Source organism: Helianthus annuus, chromosome 4, assembly GCF_002127325.2.
Source record: "Helianthus annuus cultivar XRQ/B chromosome 4, HanXRQr2.0-SUNRISE, whole genome shotgun sequence".
NCBI classification, from domain to species: Eukaryota; Viridiplantae; Streptophyta; class Magnoliopsida; order Asterales; family Asteraceae; genus Helianthus; species Helianthus annuus.
In genome coordinates, this window is record NC_035436.2 from 566,135 (window position 1) to 584,048 (window position 17,914).

Below are 17,914 nucleotides of genomic sequence, written 5' to 3' on the forward strand. Positions count from 1 at the left end.
GACGGACTGACGACATGCTGCACCTTTCCAGGTGTGTCAGGCTTGTCGGTTGTGGAGGTGAAGCCACGTCAGTCTGTCGCTTACGTAGACCTGACAGACGACTGTCGTTGGTGCTACTTGCTCTGTGGTGTCAGTCCCACTTGCTGAGTGCACAGGATGCGGTGCGGGCTGCATCGCTGCTCGCGGTAACTTTTAATGTTCCCGCGTCTCATGCTTTGATCAAGACATACGCGAGATGCGGTGCCAAGCCGCATCGCCATCTGTGGTGACTGTTGTTGTTGCCTGCATCCCTTGTCGTGACGAAAATCCCCATATGATGTGGTGCCAGCCGCATCGCTATGTACGTCTGCTTTCATACACAAGGTAAGGCTTCTTCTCATCCTTAGACCGATTGGATTCGAAGGATGCGTCCGCGTGGACGCGTTTATTGCTGGTGAGGGTTATTTGATAAGGGTAATGGTCACTCGCCGTTTAGCTGGCGTGAGATTTAGGACCATACCTATAACACCCCAAAATGGGTTTGATAATTTAAACTCGGTTAATATAAAGGAACCGGGTAAAATACCGTTTGGGGTAAAAGCGAAACCGTAAATAAAAGTTGACTAGGAATATTTAACCGAGTGGTGACATGTATATGAGTAACAAGATAATGAGTGTAAGTCTCATTATTAATTGAAACGAAACTTGAGGGACCAAAACCGTTAAAAAGGGAAACATGATTTATTAAATAAAGGAAAACACACACACACACACACACACTTGGTGTGCGTTGGACGATCAGGAAGAAGAAGAACAAGGGTTCAAACCCTTATTCTTGATAAATCTTCAAATTGAATGGTGGAATGAAGTCCAAATTCACAACCGAACATGAATTAACGATCACCTTCACAAGGGGATCATAAGGTATGTCTTAAAACTCAGATTTGATGATCTTGTTTGAAGTGGGTTATGATCAATCCATGAATTTGTATGAAATTAAGCATGTAGAGGTGTTAGAAACACCAAATAGAACTTGTGTTATGAATAATTTCAAGTAATTGGGTGATTTAGAATAAAACCCATTGCATGAGTGTGAAGATGAGGATCATGATGAACTTGAAGATGTTATAGTGTGATCTTGTGACGTATAGGGTGTTGTATGATAGGCTAAGATAGATAAACTTGATGTGGAATTTATGATTGTGAGATTTTGCTTGAATGTAATGGTTCATAAAATGAAATAAGGAAGAACATGCTTAAAGCACTTGTACATTATGCTTAGAAAGCGATACGCGCGCCAGGTGTTTGATGAAATGTCTAAAAGACAATAATAAGTGAAATTATATGCAAATAATGGGTAAACAAATATAGTTCATGTGAAGATTATGTAGGGATGATGTCGAGTATGCTTTATGCTTGTTTAAATGGATTAATGATGTTGAGTATGCTTTACGTAGGTCGTATGTTAGATGTGAATTTGATATGGTTGTTCATAAGTATAAGCATATATGCTAATAAGAATGTGAATGTAATGACATGAGTGTATAGGAATCATGTCAAGATGGATGGGAGCGTTGAAGGCTAACGGGCTACGAAGACTCAATCAAATAAGCGAACGCAAATATGGGCGCGCAAGGTAAGTGAACTCCGAACTTACCCTTTTGTTTGGTAATGTATTTATGATATATGTTAATTGTTGAATGTAATGTAAGAAGATATGACTTAATGCTATTACTAAGTTAAGTTTTAATGGAATGGGTTGGAAGTGGTTAAGAAAGAGATTCGATTAAGTTGGGTAAGAAAAGGGAACTTACGTAATGAATTATGCATAAAGGCGAATTAAGGAGTTATACATGTAGGATGTAAATTGTAAGTACGTGTATGAATAGAAAGTGAATACATGTTTGAGTGAGTATTTAATTATATGCTTGAATGAATAAGTCGAGTTATGTGTATTTGAGGACATGTTCATATGAATGGAAGCTAATGATACTAACCGTTTTTCTATTGAGAATTGATGTGAAGTGTAGGCATGTAACTATGGAAGAGAAGGTTGACTCCGCAATCTGATGCGAGTGATCGAATGGATGGATGAAGGGGCTAGTATAAGAGAAAGCATGATATGTTGACGCTTTATTATGCATGTGTTAAGATTATTTGTATTATGTCATCACTTGCTAATGTTGTGATTGAATGTGATGACTGCAGGCTGTACAGGGTTATCGATATTTCGTCAAGAAGTGTACGCGGTCGAAGATCGAGTCAAGTCATGGATTGTACATGGGTGTGTATGTGGTCACTTAAATTGAAATATGTATGTCAGATTGTATAAACTTATAGAAAGCATTAATGTATTTAATGGAAAAGAGTGATTTAATGTAGTTCTAAGTATGTTAGAATGAGTATAATGAAAGAAAATTTTACATATGTATTTTCCGCTGCGAATCTTAGGTTAAATTGTGTTAGGGCGTTACAATACCCCTTCACATATATAATAAAAAAGAATATACATGGAGTTTTTAGAAAAAAAAACTTATAGTTTTGTCACTTAAATTTTATAAATTTTCATCCAAATCACTAACTCAGTTTATTTTTTCTATTAAGACATAAATTAATTTACAGCTTCTTTATATAAATCGGTTTTATAAAGAGAAAACGTCATTGGTGTGCAACACATAACAATCGATTACAACTTTTAGTATTTATCAGTTGTAGATATAGAAAAAAATTGTAAAACATTACATATTTTTTAAATGTGTTGAGCACTTAGGAAATATGTTGGTAGAAGTAAAATATTTATTTAATTAAGATTATGAGGGTAACTAACTAATACTTATTCTGAGTGGCTTGAGTAAAGAAACTTTTGGCTCATATCATTATAATTACAATTTGGTGGGTAATTTTAAGGTTTGGTAATGATACGTTGTTTGATTGGGGGGGGGGGCACTGGCTTCTGTTTTTCATTAGGAGCGAATTTAAAAGAGTGGAAGATGAATTACAAACTTGGTACATATGATAAGATTTTTTTTATTTGACCTTTTTCAATAACGTCACCAACATTTTAGTTTTATAAAAATTAGAGTTTTAAGTAGATTTTATTTTTATAAAACCGACCTATATAAAAAATTATAAATTTTCTGTCTTAGTTTATAAACATCCTTCGCCTTAATAGAAAAATTAACTTAGTTAGTGATTGGATGAAAAATTTATAAAAATTATGTGACAAAGCTATTTTTTTCATATAAAAATTGCATGTATATACTTTTTTATTATATATGTAATAAAATTAATTAAATAAAAGAAATTTAAAAGAGTTTGAGTAAATTGCCAAAATCGTCCCTGTGGTTTTATATTTGCTATTTTCATCCAAACATCCTCAACTTAACAGAAAAAATAAACTATGTTAGTGGTTTGGATGAAAATGGTAAAAAGTTACAAAAGTTGGGGGGCAATTTGGTACAAAAGTGTTATTTTAGACGAAAGTGACAAATATGCCCAAACCTCATGTATGATTTTGAAAATTAATACTATATTTAATGACGTAAAAACATGTTATTGTTTAAAACCATATTACCCTTACCCTTATATTAAATTTCGACTGTTTTGAACAGTAACCAGCCCTGCGTGGGCTGGTTTGGTAATTTATTTTTTTGACTTTTTTCCTTGCGGGTTTGCTTTAAAAATGTTTTCCTCGCTTTTGTTTAATGTCTGCTCTTCCGGTATAGTGGTTTATTGCTTTGTATGTGAATATAAATGTCCATGTTCGAATCCCGTTAATTTTTTTTTCTCTCAGCTTTTTTATGAACAATGCCTCCACATGTCAATCTCAGGGTATGCACGCGTGTTTTATTAACACGTTTCAGTTTCAGTCCTATAAAGTATAACCCAGCCTCATTCATGTTTCCCCCTTTCAGTTCTTTTGCTTCTTTCAATTGTGCTTTCAAGATTAGGTATATGTCTCCCTTATTTTTGTTAGTTGTATAAGGTATAAACTCTTGCTGATTCATCTTTCCTCCCTTTCAGTTCATTTGCAGCTTCCAACTTTGCTTTGAAGATCAGGTATATGTCTTCCTCACATTTGTTTTAGTCTCCGTATTTTTTAATTGTGTGTCATTTAGGGTTTTAACCTGCATATCTTTTCTAGCTTCATAGCTACACAAAAGTAGAATCAAACTTTCAGTAAAACAGTTTGGGGTTCTTCTTGACCTAATAAAGTTTTGTGGTTATTACTAATTAAGATCCAGTTTCAAATGGTTTGTAGTTAAATCTGCCTGGTGGAAATAGTGTCATGTGTGTTCAGTTGAAATTATATAGATTGTGTAACTGTTGTGAAATATTTAAGACAATAAGACTTCACTTTTTTAAACACAATTTTTTAACACGATCCGTTCAGAGTTTTCTGACCCAGCTTCTCCATTCTGCAAGGTATGATGTTTTCTGTGAATATTAACAAGTGATTAGCATATGAAACAATATAAGTTGTGTAAAAAGCGGTAAATACCGTAACGAACCGGTACCGAAAACGTCAAATGTTGGTACCGAATCAGTAACGAAAATGTACCCGGTTAGATAAATTCAGTAATGGTACCGGTACCCGGTACCATTTGCTCCTCGCTGTTTTTGTCGAATCGTGAAAGTGATTTGGGTTTCATGTGAACTAGATAAACTGCTAATCCTCCTAAAAATTCCCACAGGCAAGATTATGTACCTACTGTGAAATATTAAATCCAATAAAGCTTCATAAGAAACAATATAAGTTAATGAATATACCGGGCATAATGGATGGGTTCGACCGTGTGGGAATGGGTTCGGGTTAGGATTAGTCATTTTAAAAAGCGGTCAGTTTGGTTCGGGTTAAATTACGGTTAATAACGGTAACGAACCGGTACCGAAGACGTCAAAAGTCGGTACCAAATTGGTACCGAAAATGTACCCAATTCAGTAAATTCCGTACCGGTACCCGCTACCATTTGTTCATCGTTATTGAGTCGTGAAAGTATTTCGGCTTTCATGTGAACTAGATAAACTGCTAATATAGAGTGTTGCCTGTTTCGAACTCATGTTTTCGCCTGTTTCCTTTAATCATACTTTTTTAGACAATTAATAGGTGATTAGCATAAGAAACAATATATGTTAATGAATATACCTGCCATAATGGAAGGGTTCGACCGTTTGGGAATGGGTTCGGGTTAGGATAAGTCAATTTAAAAAGCGGTCACTTTGGTTATGGTAAAATACGGTTAATAACTGTGACGAACCGGTACCGAATTGATACAAAAAATGTAGCTGGTTCGGTAAATTCGGTACCGGTACCCGGTACCATTCGCTCATCGTTATTGAGTCATGATATTGATTCGGGTTTCATCTGAACTAGATAAACTGTTAATATAGAGTGTAGCCTGTTTCCAGCTTATGTTTTGGCTTGCTTCCTTTAATCATATTTTTTAAACAATTAACAGGTGATTAGCATAAGAAATAATATAAGTTAATAAATATAGTTGGCATAATGGACGGCTTCGACCGTGCGGGAATGGATTCGGGTTAGGATCGGTCATTTTAAAAAGCCGTCTGTTTCATTCGGGGTAAAATACGTTTAATAACGGTAATGAACCGGTACCGAAATCATCAAAAGTCGGTACTGAATTGGTACCGGAATTGTACCCGGTTTGGTAAACTCGGTACTAGTACCCGGTACCATTTACTCATCCTTAGAATGTTATGCAACAGTGGTTAGAATTCGAATTGTAAGAACACTTAACTTAAATACCAAAACTAAATATATTTAAAAACCTAACTTGCGTTTATAGGGTATAAGTTATTTTGTCTTATTTTCGTGCTATTGAAATCTGTCTGGTGGAAATAGTTTGATGTGTATTCGGTACCAATACCAAATATACCCAGTACGGTACAATTCGGTAATGGTTCGGTACCCCTATTTCAACGTAAAAACCAGTAAATACTGGTTACGAGCCTCTATCAAATCCGGTATCGAAAATGTCTAGAGTCGGTACCGAACCCATTTTTTTCATTTCGCTTTCGATTTGTCGTCTAATCAGCATCGGAATTGTACCCGGTTCAGTAAATTCGGTATCCGTACCCGGTACCATTTGCTCATCCCTAATTGCTTCATTTTTTATATTTATAGTGGATAAAGATTTAAAAACCAATTTCAATCCTGTTTCAACAGTGTGCTCAGAAATTAGTCAATAACATATCATCTAAGCTAGAAATTCTACATATCTTATAAAAGTTAAAAATAAATTACATTAAACCATCTTATAACATAATTTTGTTGATTATATCTATAAACATGTATAAAAAACTAAAGAATATAATCATGTTATTCAATCATATCATACATATAAACATGGACACTAAATGAAGATACGTACTTGATGGTATGGTTATCTTTGCAGATGATGACGAAGCCATAATTCCCGTCAAGATGTTCTTGGTTCCACTTTAGAGTGTCCTCTTGGGATGGATCAAGATTTAGAGAAAAGTAAAAGATGGAGAGTGATTATTATTTGGTGTAGATTATTATCCTTTTATTCTCATGTTATGGACACTCAAAGGGGTAACCCTACACATTCTTCCTAATGTCATTATTTCCATCAAATAATGACTTATAATTAATATTTAGGATAATAATGTCATATGGTTAATTGTATTTAAATGATCAATAAAGGCCACAATTATATAGAAGTCTAACATTCTCCCACTTGGCCGAGTGATCATTAACGATGAGTATTAAGTAATTTTGGCCAAGTTTAAAATACTCATCAAGTCTCATGTTGAAACCATAGCAGAGAGTTACAGTCATTCGAATTGAAGTCAATTCGAGACCCCCAACAGTCATACTAAAGTCTCAATATAAAACACTTAATCGTAAAACCAAAATGACTGAAATAAAATCCTTAGGGTAAGTAATTACCTTACATAAGTTTTGTCTATAAATCATAAGGTGCGCACAAACATTAGTATAGACAACATAAAACATTCAAGGAAATAATAATCGTTCATACACAGTGTATGCTTTCATAGAAGGTCTTTACTAAAACCCATTCTCATTACAAGATCTGTGGTAGACCTTTAGTCATCGGACCCGCTAGCATATCTTTAGTGCTTATGTGCTCGATACAAAGATTATTTTCCTCTACGCGTTCTCGAACGAACAAAAACTTTGTATCGAGGTATAAACCAGCTCCACTCGAACTGTTACTGTTCGAGAAACTAACAGCAGCTGAGTTGTCACAGTAAATCTTCAATGGTCGTGATATGGAGTTAACGACTTTGAGTCCAGTGATGAGATTTCTTAACAACATCCCATGGCACGTTGCATTGTACACTGCAACATATTCTGCCATCATCGTTGAGGTTGTTGTTAACTGTTGCTTATGACTCCTCCATGAAATTGGTCCGCCTGCAAGCATAAAGATGTACCCCGAAGTCGATTTCTTATCATCTTTGCATTTAGCAAAGTCAGAATCGGAATAGCCTACTACTTCCAAGTTGTCAGTTCTTCTATATGTCAATTTATAGCCTTTCGTTCCTTGTAGATATCGCAACACTTTCTTTGCTGCTTTCCAATGATCTAGGCCGGGATTAGATTGATATCGGCCTAGCATTCCAGCAATATATGCAATATCGAGACGAGTACAGACTTGAGCATACATCAAACTTCCTACTACTGAAGCATAAGGTATCAATCTCATTTGCTCCTTTTCAACCTCTGTTTTTGGACACTGAAAAGAGCCAAAAACATCTCCCTTAACTACTGGAGCCACTGATGGAGAGCATTGTTGCATGTTATAACGTGTAAGAACACGATCAATATAAGCCTTCTGGGATAGACCTAATATCCCATTTGTACGTTCTCGGTGTATTTCGATACCTATTACGTAAGAGGCTTCTCCGAGATCCTTCATGTCAAAATTTTGCGAAAGTAATCGCTTTGACTCATGCAACAAATCTAAACTATCACTCGCCAAAAGGATATTGTCACACCCCGATTTCCACGTGTCTCACCGGTGGGCCCAGTGGGGGATTACCGTGACGATGTTGGCAACAATATAGTCAAACCACACAATTATATAATGCACAGCGGAAGCATAAGATAAATATATAAACTTCAACCTCTGATTGTAATATCCAAAATGTATTACAGGGATTGAATATATCCACAGTGGATCGTAAATAAACATAAAGTATTGTTCCATCAGATACTGCAATCAAGCTTGCGAGACTTATCCCGACGCTAGGGAGCTAATACCAGCCAACTTACGTTTAGGTACCTGCACTTAATCTTTTTGGGGAAAATACGTCAGTTTACACTGGTAAATACATTCAACTGACACATTTGAAAATGTTTATTAAAATTGATTTGAATGCACAAGGCACAAACTCTTTTATAACTTGGTAAAATTATAATAAAATCTTGTGAACGTTTTACATGTTCTTTTATGCGTTCAGTAGCCCGGGTCGTGCCGGGTTAAAGATTTATAGACGCACCACGTTTGCGTAAAACCGTAGTATAGAAACCAACGGCTACGTCTTTTAAATTTAATGTCGACACTTTATACCGGGTGTACGCCTACACCGGGATGTCGATGGTCGTGGCCATTTCGTAAAATGATGCCAAGGATATCCGGGACAACGGTCATTAAACCCCCCAAAGGCTTATAAGCAACAAAACTGTTTAAATGAGCCGATCATATTTAATCAATTAACCACCTAAGCGATGGAATTATATAATGCTCAATCAAGCGGTATTAATATACCGTAACCCAAGCCCATATAGGGGAAATAAGTTAAAGTATTTACCTTTGCAAGTATATTTCCTTAATTTAGATCAAGTCACCGATAGCTTTTACTGGGGCTCCTAATCTGGAACGAAGGTTTTAATCAACCTCTTAGAATCCTAACGGTCCTTATATTAGCCGTAGCTTAAACCGGTTGATTCCGATACATAGTTATGGTTAATTCGCATGAAAAGGCGAAAACCGAGAATGGAGTATGATTTGGACCCAACAAGTTCAGTGACTTGTTTTATATGGGTTTATAGTTCATACTCTGGATTTTGGGGTTTAAATAATATAATTTGACCCATATCGGCTATTGCACGAAAACTAGTTCCATGAGCCGTACCGTGTGCGCAAATAGGCGAAACGGTTAACCATAAGTGTCCTACGCTTATTTCCTAAGTCAATATGCCTTAAAAGTATTTTGGTATCAGTAGGATACCTTCCGTGACGCCCGTAACGGGTTTAAGTTATTAATATGCCCCGCAGGGACTTTTCGGTCATTTTAAAGGCTTTAGAAAGGGCTTTTCGAGTTCTACAGGAAATCTGAGTTTCCCGAACAGCTTATAAAGCTTAAAATACTTTATTTATTATTTAAAATCAGTAGCAACTGGAATCGGGTCAAAAGACCTTGTAGAACTCATGTTTTGGCCGAAAAGGGCATATTCGGTATTAACCGAACCGTAGCCATAACCGCAGGTTATGAGCAAGGTAAAAATTATTAAAAATCTTTAAAATTCCCAAAATATTATTTTAATACAGTGGGTAAAAGTTTTGGTGACGAAATCTTGGTTTAGATAGGCGTTATGCTAATTGCGCCGTTAATTACTAAAGTTTACTTTAGTTGCGCTTTTTAGCATAACTCTCATTCTAGACCTCGGATTGACGCGAAACTTTAAGGACATGCTTATAATTTAGTAAGCAAGGTTTTGGTCCGTTCACGTGTCCGAAATACTCGTTTTAAGTTTAAAAGGCCGTTACGGTCAACTTTTAGGCGAATGACGGAAATACGTAAAAGACTCGGATAACTTATGAACCGACCACAGAGGTTTATACCAACATGTGACCTGGTCCTAAGAGAGTCCTAAGGTATATTTATACCTCACTAAAATGGGTCAGAACTGAAGTCAAAGCAAAAGTCAAACTTTGGCGACTTTCGGCTCCGAACCGGTTCAATATAATAAATGATCGATTCAAACGAGCGCAAACAAGTTTATATACTTATTATCATGTTTTATGATTATCAAAACAGGTTCCATGACATATACATTACAGATTATGCATAAATCGCTAAAATAGCTTTCTGTTGACTTTTTAACCGCACGTTTGACTCGACATTTGACATAGTTAGAGTGGTGATCAGGGGGAACCTTTTTAGAGGTTTATTACCCACATAAATACCAACTCATAACCACTTTTGATTCGTCATAAGACTGAACCATTTGCAAGATATTGTAATGACAACCGTTAGTTACGACGGTTGCGTTTATGAGCTATAACTATGGAAATGCAAGACCATTTTGATTGTGAACGACTTACAGAAGTGTGTTCTTGCTTATAGAGCAGAGAAAGATGCTTGGAGCTTCTTAGAATGATCAGTAGTTGTGTTTTGAGTTGTGTGAATGTTGTAACTACAACATTGCTATTTATAGTGCAAACCAAGCTCCAAGATCATCACACATTGGTCTATAAGTGACCATGGATGATGGGCAGGTGGCCTAGAGTGTTATGGGTCAATTGTAGGGTGCCCATGCCTCATTTATTGAGGTTTGATCGTTCAAATGGTCCAAAGGCCAAGTAGTTACAACAATTCTGCATCTGGGCATCTAATGCGGCCCGCATGGAAGTTCCATGCGTTTACAATGCGGGCCGCCTGGGATTTAAAGATCAGACGCGTAAAAGGGGAGGCTCGCGGCCCGCCTCAACTTAACCATAATGCAATGCGGGTCGCGTGAAGCCTGTTTTTCAGATTTTTAAAATCTTTTTGAAATGATTACGAAATCCAGGTAATTAATAACGAAATCTTTCGTAATGATTTACCTGACCTTTCGGGTTTGAAGGGGTAACTTTGCGGTTTGGCCCTCGGTTATTTACCGATAGGGGCCTCGTGTTATTTACCCGCGCTATTAAGTCCCCGGTTTATTCATTAATTATATTGGAAAGCCTTAACTTTCACTGGTGACGCTTTTAACCCTTCTCATACGAATTTGAGTATAACTCTTTCGTTTTAAAACGGAACTTCGCGGAATTTGTACAGTATATTCTAGTGAGCGTATAATACTGTTACGAAGTCTTTGGGAACGTTAAAGGGTCACTCAGAGGTAATATTAAACATGTTGACACAGTTAACCCCTGTAGTTCGTAATCTCTCACTTTCTTCCGCGTTTTGCTTCCGTACGATTTATGATTTATTCGTTTGAAGGTACAAGCATTTATTTAGGGTTACTATACAGTATGTTTACCCTTGTTGACATTTATAACCCTCGAATTTATATACTTTCAAGGTTTGTCAAAATTTGTCCTTTATTTATTATAGATGCCACGTGTAAACAAATGACACGTGTTAACACATCATTGGACACAAAAATTCGAGGTGTTACATCCTCACCCCCTTAAAATAAATCTCGACCCGAGATTTACTCAAATAAATAGGGGTACTTTTCTTTCATTGTAGCTTCGACTTCCCACGTATATTCAGGACCTCTACGAGCATCCCATTTGACTTTTACAATCGGTACGTGCTTTCTGCGAAGCTTCTTCACCTGTCGATCTTCAATCGACAAAGGTTTTTCTATAAATTTTAAGCTCTCATCTATATGCACATCTGTGTGTGGAATCACCAATGATTCATCGGCGAAGCACTTTTTGAGATTGCAGATGTGGAACACATTGTGAATTCCATTGAGCTCTTCAGGCAAGTTCAGTTTATAGGCAACTGATCCGACCCGTTCAATGACCTCAAAAGGTCCTATGTATCTCGGACTCAGTTTGCCTTTCTTGCCGAAGCGCATCACCCCCTTCCAGGGTGATACCTTAAGTAATACTTTTTCACCCACTTCGAAGTGAAAGTCTTTACGCTTTGGATCAGCGTAGCTCTTCTGCCTATCGCGGGCAGCCTTGAGACGTTCCCGGATCTGGACAATCTTGTCCGTCGTCTGGAAAACAATCTCTGGTCCCGATAGTTGGACCTCTCCTACTTCCGCCCAACAAACAGGCGATCTGCATTTCCTACCATATAATGCCTCGAAAGGTGCAGCCTTTATGCTGGTGTGGTAGCTATTATTGTAGGAGAATTTGATCAGGGGTAGGTTTTTATCCCAGTTACCACCTAAATCGATCGCACATGCACGGAGCATGTCTTCTAGCGTTTGTATAGTACACTCACTTTGACCGTCCGTCTGTGGATGGTAAGCCGTACTAAAGTTTAAACGCGTGCCCAAAGATTGCTGGAAACTTTTCCAGAAGTGAGATGTGTACCTAGTATCCCTGTCGGAGATAATAGACACAGGTATGCCGTGTAAGGCTACAATCTTATCAACATAAAGTTGGGATAACATGTCGGAGCTATATGTCTCCTTGATGGGTAGAAAATGAGCTGATTTAGTCAGCCTATCGACTATGACCCATATTGTATCATTTCCTTTCCTGGTTTTGGGTAACTTGGTTATGAAATCCATGGTTACGCATTCCCATTTCCACTCGGGAAGTTCAGGCTGTTGTAGCAAGCCAGATGGCTTTTGGTGCTCGGCTTTGACTTGAGCACAAGTCAAGCACTTTGCTACGTGGGCGGCTACAGACTTTTTCAAGCCTATCCACCAATAATTTGCCTTTAAGTCTTGGTACATCTTATCAGCACCAGGATGAACTGAGTATTTGGAACTATGGGCTTCCTGGAGAACAACATCTCGTAGTCCTCCATAAATCGGAACCCATATACGTCCGTTCAGCCTAAGAATTCCATCCTTGCTAAGAGTCAACTGCTCCTCAGTTACTCCCAGCTTTTCATTAGGATAATTAGCTTCCAACACAGCCTCTCGCTGTGCAGCCAAAATCCTTTCAATCAAATTATTTTTAACCTCAATGCTCTTGGCATTGATTCGAATGGGTTTTACCCTTTCCTTCCTGCTCAAGGCATCGGCGACCACATTCGCCTTGCTGGGATGGTACCTGATTTCACAGTCATAATCATTCAGGGTCTCCATCCAACGGCGTTGTCTCATGTTCAACTCTTTCTGGTTGAACAAGTGCTGGAGGCTTTTGTGATCAGAATAAACCACAAATTTAATGCCATAAAGGTAGTGCCTCCACAACTTAAGTGCAAATACAACGGTACCCAACTCCAAATCATGGGTGGTGTAATTCTTTTCATGCACCTTTAATTGTCTTGAAGCATAGGCAATCACCTTGCCCTTCTGCATAAGAACACACCCCATGCCTGTGTGTGATGCATCGCAGTAAACTACGAATTCATCTGTACCCTCAGGTAAGGTCAACACAGGTGCGTTGCTTAGCTTCTGCTTCAGTATTTCAAAGGACTCTTGCTGCTTCGGGCCCCAAATGTACTTTTCTTTCTTCTTGGTCAAAGAAGTCAAGGGCGCAGCAATCCTCGAAAAGTTTTCAATAAATCTTCGGTAGTATCCTGCTAACCCCAGGAAGCTACGGATTTCGGTAGGCGTCTTTGGCTCTTGCCAGTTCATGACCGCCTCTACCTTAGCGGGATCCACTTGGATACCACGCTCACTCACAACGTGCCCTAAGAATTGAACTTCTCGTAGCCAGAATTCGCATTTCGAGAATTTGGCGTAGAGTTTCTCACGCTGTAGTAATTCGAGAATGCAACAGAGGTGCTTCTCGTGGTCAGCTTGATTCTTGGAATAGATAAGGATATCGTCGATGAAGACTATGACGAATTTGTCTAAGTACGGCTTGCAAACGCGGTTCATGAGATCCATGAACGCAGCCGGTGCATTTGTGAGCCCAAAAGGCATCACTAGGAACTCGTAATGACCATAGCGAGTCCTAAATGCAGTCTTGTGTACATCTTCATCTCTGACCCTTAGTTGATGATAACCCGACCTTAAGTCGATCTTGGAGAAGTAGCTTGCTCCTTGCAGCTGATCGAATAGATCATCGATCCTTGGTAAAGGATATCTATTCTTTATGGTAACTTTATTCAGTTCTCTATAGTCGATGCACAACCGCATCGATCCGTCCTTCTTCTTTACAAATAGGACAGGAGCTCCCCAGGGAGATGAACTAGGTCTGATAAAACCTTTCGCTAGCAGTTCATCCAACTGGGTCCTCAGTTCTTTCATTTCCGTCGGGGCTAATCTGTAAGGTGCTCTGGCTATCGGAGCAGCTCCAGGAATGATGTCTATTCTGAACTCCACTTGTCTATCTGGTGGCAAACCAGGTAGTTCTTCAGGAAAAACCTCGGGGTATTCAGAAATGACAGGAAGATCCTCGATCTTCGGCTTTGGTTCTTCTATTATCACCTGAGCCATGTAAATTACACAGCCTCTGTTCAAACACCTTGAAGCTTTCAGCATAGATACGTCTTCGGGCAATCCGAAATGCGTATCCCCTCGAATGGTAAGAGATTCACCACTCGGAGTCTTTAAAACTATCTGTCTTTTGCCGCAAATGATTTGGGCCTGATTACGGGATAACCAGTCCATGCCTAGCACAATGTCAAAACCCGCAAGTTTGAAAGGAAGTAGAGATAAAGGAAAAGAATGGTTCCTAATGGACATTTCACATCCTTCAAGAATAGTAGAGACGGTTTCTATCGTGCTGTCTGCTAACTCTACTTCGTATTTCACGTCAAGGGTTTTGATTGGCATATTTAGTAGTTGGCAAAATTTCTGGTCTACAAAGGATTTATCAGCGCCGGAATCGAATAGTACTCTTGCAAATATATTATTTACGAGAAAAGTACCTGTAAGCACATTGTCGTCCTTAACCGCTTCCTTTGCATCCATGCGAAAAACTCTCGCATTTGACTTCTTAGTCTCTTCCGCCTTCTTGGCATACTTCGGGCAATTACTCTTTATGTGCCCCTTTTCGTTACAACCATAGCAGGTTGCATCCTTTATCTTTTTGCACTCCACGGTCTTATGATCCTTGGACTTGCATAGCCCACAGGATGGAGTCTTTTGTTGCGACTGTGAACCAGACGCAAACCTACACTTCCCAGAGTGAGGTTTCTTGCAGACCTTGCAGTGAGGTCTTCCATCAGCTTGCCCCTCCTTCTTTGCCTCCGACCCTCTCTTGCCTTCACCGTTTCCACGGTGCTTTTTCCCAGACTTTCGTGAGGTATCATCCTCACGTTTTCGCTTTTCAGCCTCCTTGCTCCTTTGTGCCCTCAGACGGACAGCATCAAGTGTAAGAGACAAGGAGAGGTCAGTAACTGACCTGAAGGTCGTCGGCCTAGAGGCCTTCACACTGGCCTTGATCGCCGGCTCTAAGCCCCCAATGAAACGGGCAATCCTTCGAGGTTCTGGTGTCACCAGATATGGCACCAGTCGTGACATAGTGTTAAAGCTTGTCAGATATGCTTGACAATCCAGGTTTGTCATCACCAGTGAGACAAAATCCGCCTCAATCTTCTCAACCTCGTGCTGAGGGCAGTAGTTTTCTTTTATGAGGGCAATAAACTCCCCCCATGACATTTTGTATAAGGCAGACTTACCTGAAGCCTGCACCAGAGCTCTCCACCACGCCAGGGCCTCGCCCTTGAATGACTGGGACACAAACTTAACCACGTCCCTCTCAGCGCACCCGCTGATGTCCACAATCGTGTCCATCTCGTCCAGCCAGGTGATACAATCAACCGCACCTTTCTCCCCTGTAAATTCACGGGGCTTACATGATACAAAGTATTTGTAGGTGCAACCCTTAGCACTGGACGCATCAGTATATTCTCTATCGCGATGAACGCTGTGCTCAGTAGACGAATGTTTGTCGTCATCTTTCTTGGGTTCAGAGGGTGGTTTGGAGTGTGTCTTTGGTTTAGAGGGTGGCTTTGACACGGTTCTGCCTTGGGACTCAGTATGTTGACGATCAATAGCTGCCTGAACAGCATTGTCAATCAGAGCCTTCAGTTGTGCGCTTGTCAAATGCACTGACGCATTGTCATAGTCATCTTCATTTGTGTGGCTGTTCTCTCCATTGGGATCCGCCATGGTAACTTGAATCTGTTACAGAAGATAACAAAATTTTATTTAGGAGATTATTATATAATTGTCTTTTATGACAATTTGTCAACCATGGTACAGAGACCATATTTGGTTAACTTATTAATTCATTACATATTAGGATCTGAATATATCCTATTTCAGCTATATAGATAATATTGGCGGCATAAAGCCTAATTATGATAGTGTTTTATAATATTAGCCGAGATTTCAGAGAATCAAAGGCATAGAGATTTGAACCGTAGTTCTTTTATCTCTTTCTTGCAGAGAGTCATAGACTACCACTGCCTTTTGTCTTTATAAGACAATTATTATGGCCCATAGGCACTACACCTCTAATGGATGCTTTAATATGGTTGGCCCGTAGGCACTACATCTCAAATGGATGTTTTTAATAAGGTTGGCCCGTAGGCACTACATCACTAATGGATGTTTTAATATGGTTGGCCCGTAGGCACTACATCACTAATGGACGTTTTTATAATACTGGCCCGTAGGCACTGCATCACTAATGGATGTTTTTATAATATTGGCCCGTAGGCACTGCATCACTAATGGATGTCTTTATAATACTGGCCCGTAGGCACTACATCACTAATGGATGTTTTAATAATACTGGCCCGTAGGCACTGCATCACTTAATGGATGTCTTTATAATATTGATCACCTTCATTGGAGATTTAACCCACGATTCATAAATCATTTAGTGGGGTTTGAAATCCTTAAAGGATTATTGTATAAGAATGACGTGCGTGATTTTAACGAATCACATCTGCCATGAATGTTAACATGCGTACAGAGGTTAACAGGGAATCAGAATCCTTTCATTTAGGTCGTACCATCTTGGCTGGATCTTAAAAGACACCAAGCTAGGTTTCACCTTTTAAGATTCTTTATTTAGGCAGATCAATATAAAAGGATTGGTTTTGATTTATTTTATATATATTAAAACAAAACTCATAACATACATTCCAAATCTCAAATACAATTACATATTGCCCTAAACGGGTCTTTCAAATAGTACATACCTCCAGAGGTTTTAAATAAGTGACAAGTCCACGCAGGACTAATACAAGATAGGTGTCCATGCAAGGACTAAAGATAAGTCCGTAGGGACTGAAATCGATAAGTTGTCCACAGGGACTTATTTCAAAGTAGAAATTACATAGTACAACTATTAAGGGCTAGTGGTCACGTTTCTTCTTTTTGCCCTTTAGTAGGTTCGCCAAGCCTTTGAGAAATCCTCGGTGGCTTTTCTTCTTCCTCGAACTCTCTCTACGATCTAGTCGATGGAGTATTTCTTCCTGTTCAGGAGGAGAGAAACGTGGTTGTGGCGCTTGATGCGGAACTGGAGGTCTGGGAGGTATTGGATACCCATGAGCTGAGTAATCCGGTGGTCCATGTTTCCATGTGCTCCGTCAGGGTAGCGCGCATTATATCTTGCCGACACCACATATGGGTCGCGCTCATAGCCGTAGTTGTATTGTGCTTGTGACGGTTCGAACGGGTTGTAAGCCGTTGGACCCGTATAAGCAGGTATGGGTTGGTCATACCCAAATGGTGGCGAATTTCGTGCAGCTGGTGCGGAGTTCGCCTCCTGTATAGGACTTGAAGGTCCTTCTTCTGTAGTGGCGGATAGTGGCTACTACTAGAATGTCGAGGAGTGCTGAAGTGGATACCCCTCCTCCTCGTGTAGACATACGAGCATTTGTCCTCCTACGCCTCGCGGATCAGGTATTACTGGTTGTGCCGGTGGCGGAGGTGGTGGCGTAACTGCCTCAAAGCGTGAATCCTCAGAGGGATCCTGTGGATGTCTCGGTTGTTGAGATGTCTGTCGAGATGGCGTGTAGTACCATTCATGTCGGTCAAACATCGCTTGGAAACTGTCAGGTCCTTGATAGGGCGTTCCATGGAAGGATGACCCATCAGAAACTTCTA

At 39.3% G+C, this 17,914-nt stretch overlaps 1 long non-coding RNA gene across 1 annotated transcript; it reads left to right on the forward strand.

The window, feature by feature from the left end:
- Positions 1 to 818: 818 nt before the first annotated feature.
- LOC110934262 lies at positions 819 to 2,284 on the forward strand. The gene is made up of 3 exons (XR_002588189.2): positions 819 to 903; positions 1,528 to 1,615; positions 2,188 to 2,284. It is a non-coding gene; the product is annotated as an uncharacterized LOC110934262 (long non-coding RNA).
- Positions 2,285 to 17,914: the final 15,630 nt, after the last annotated feature.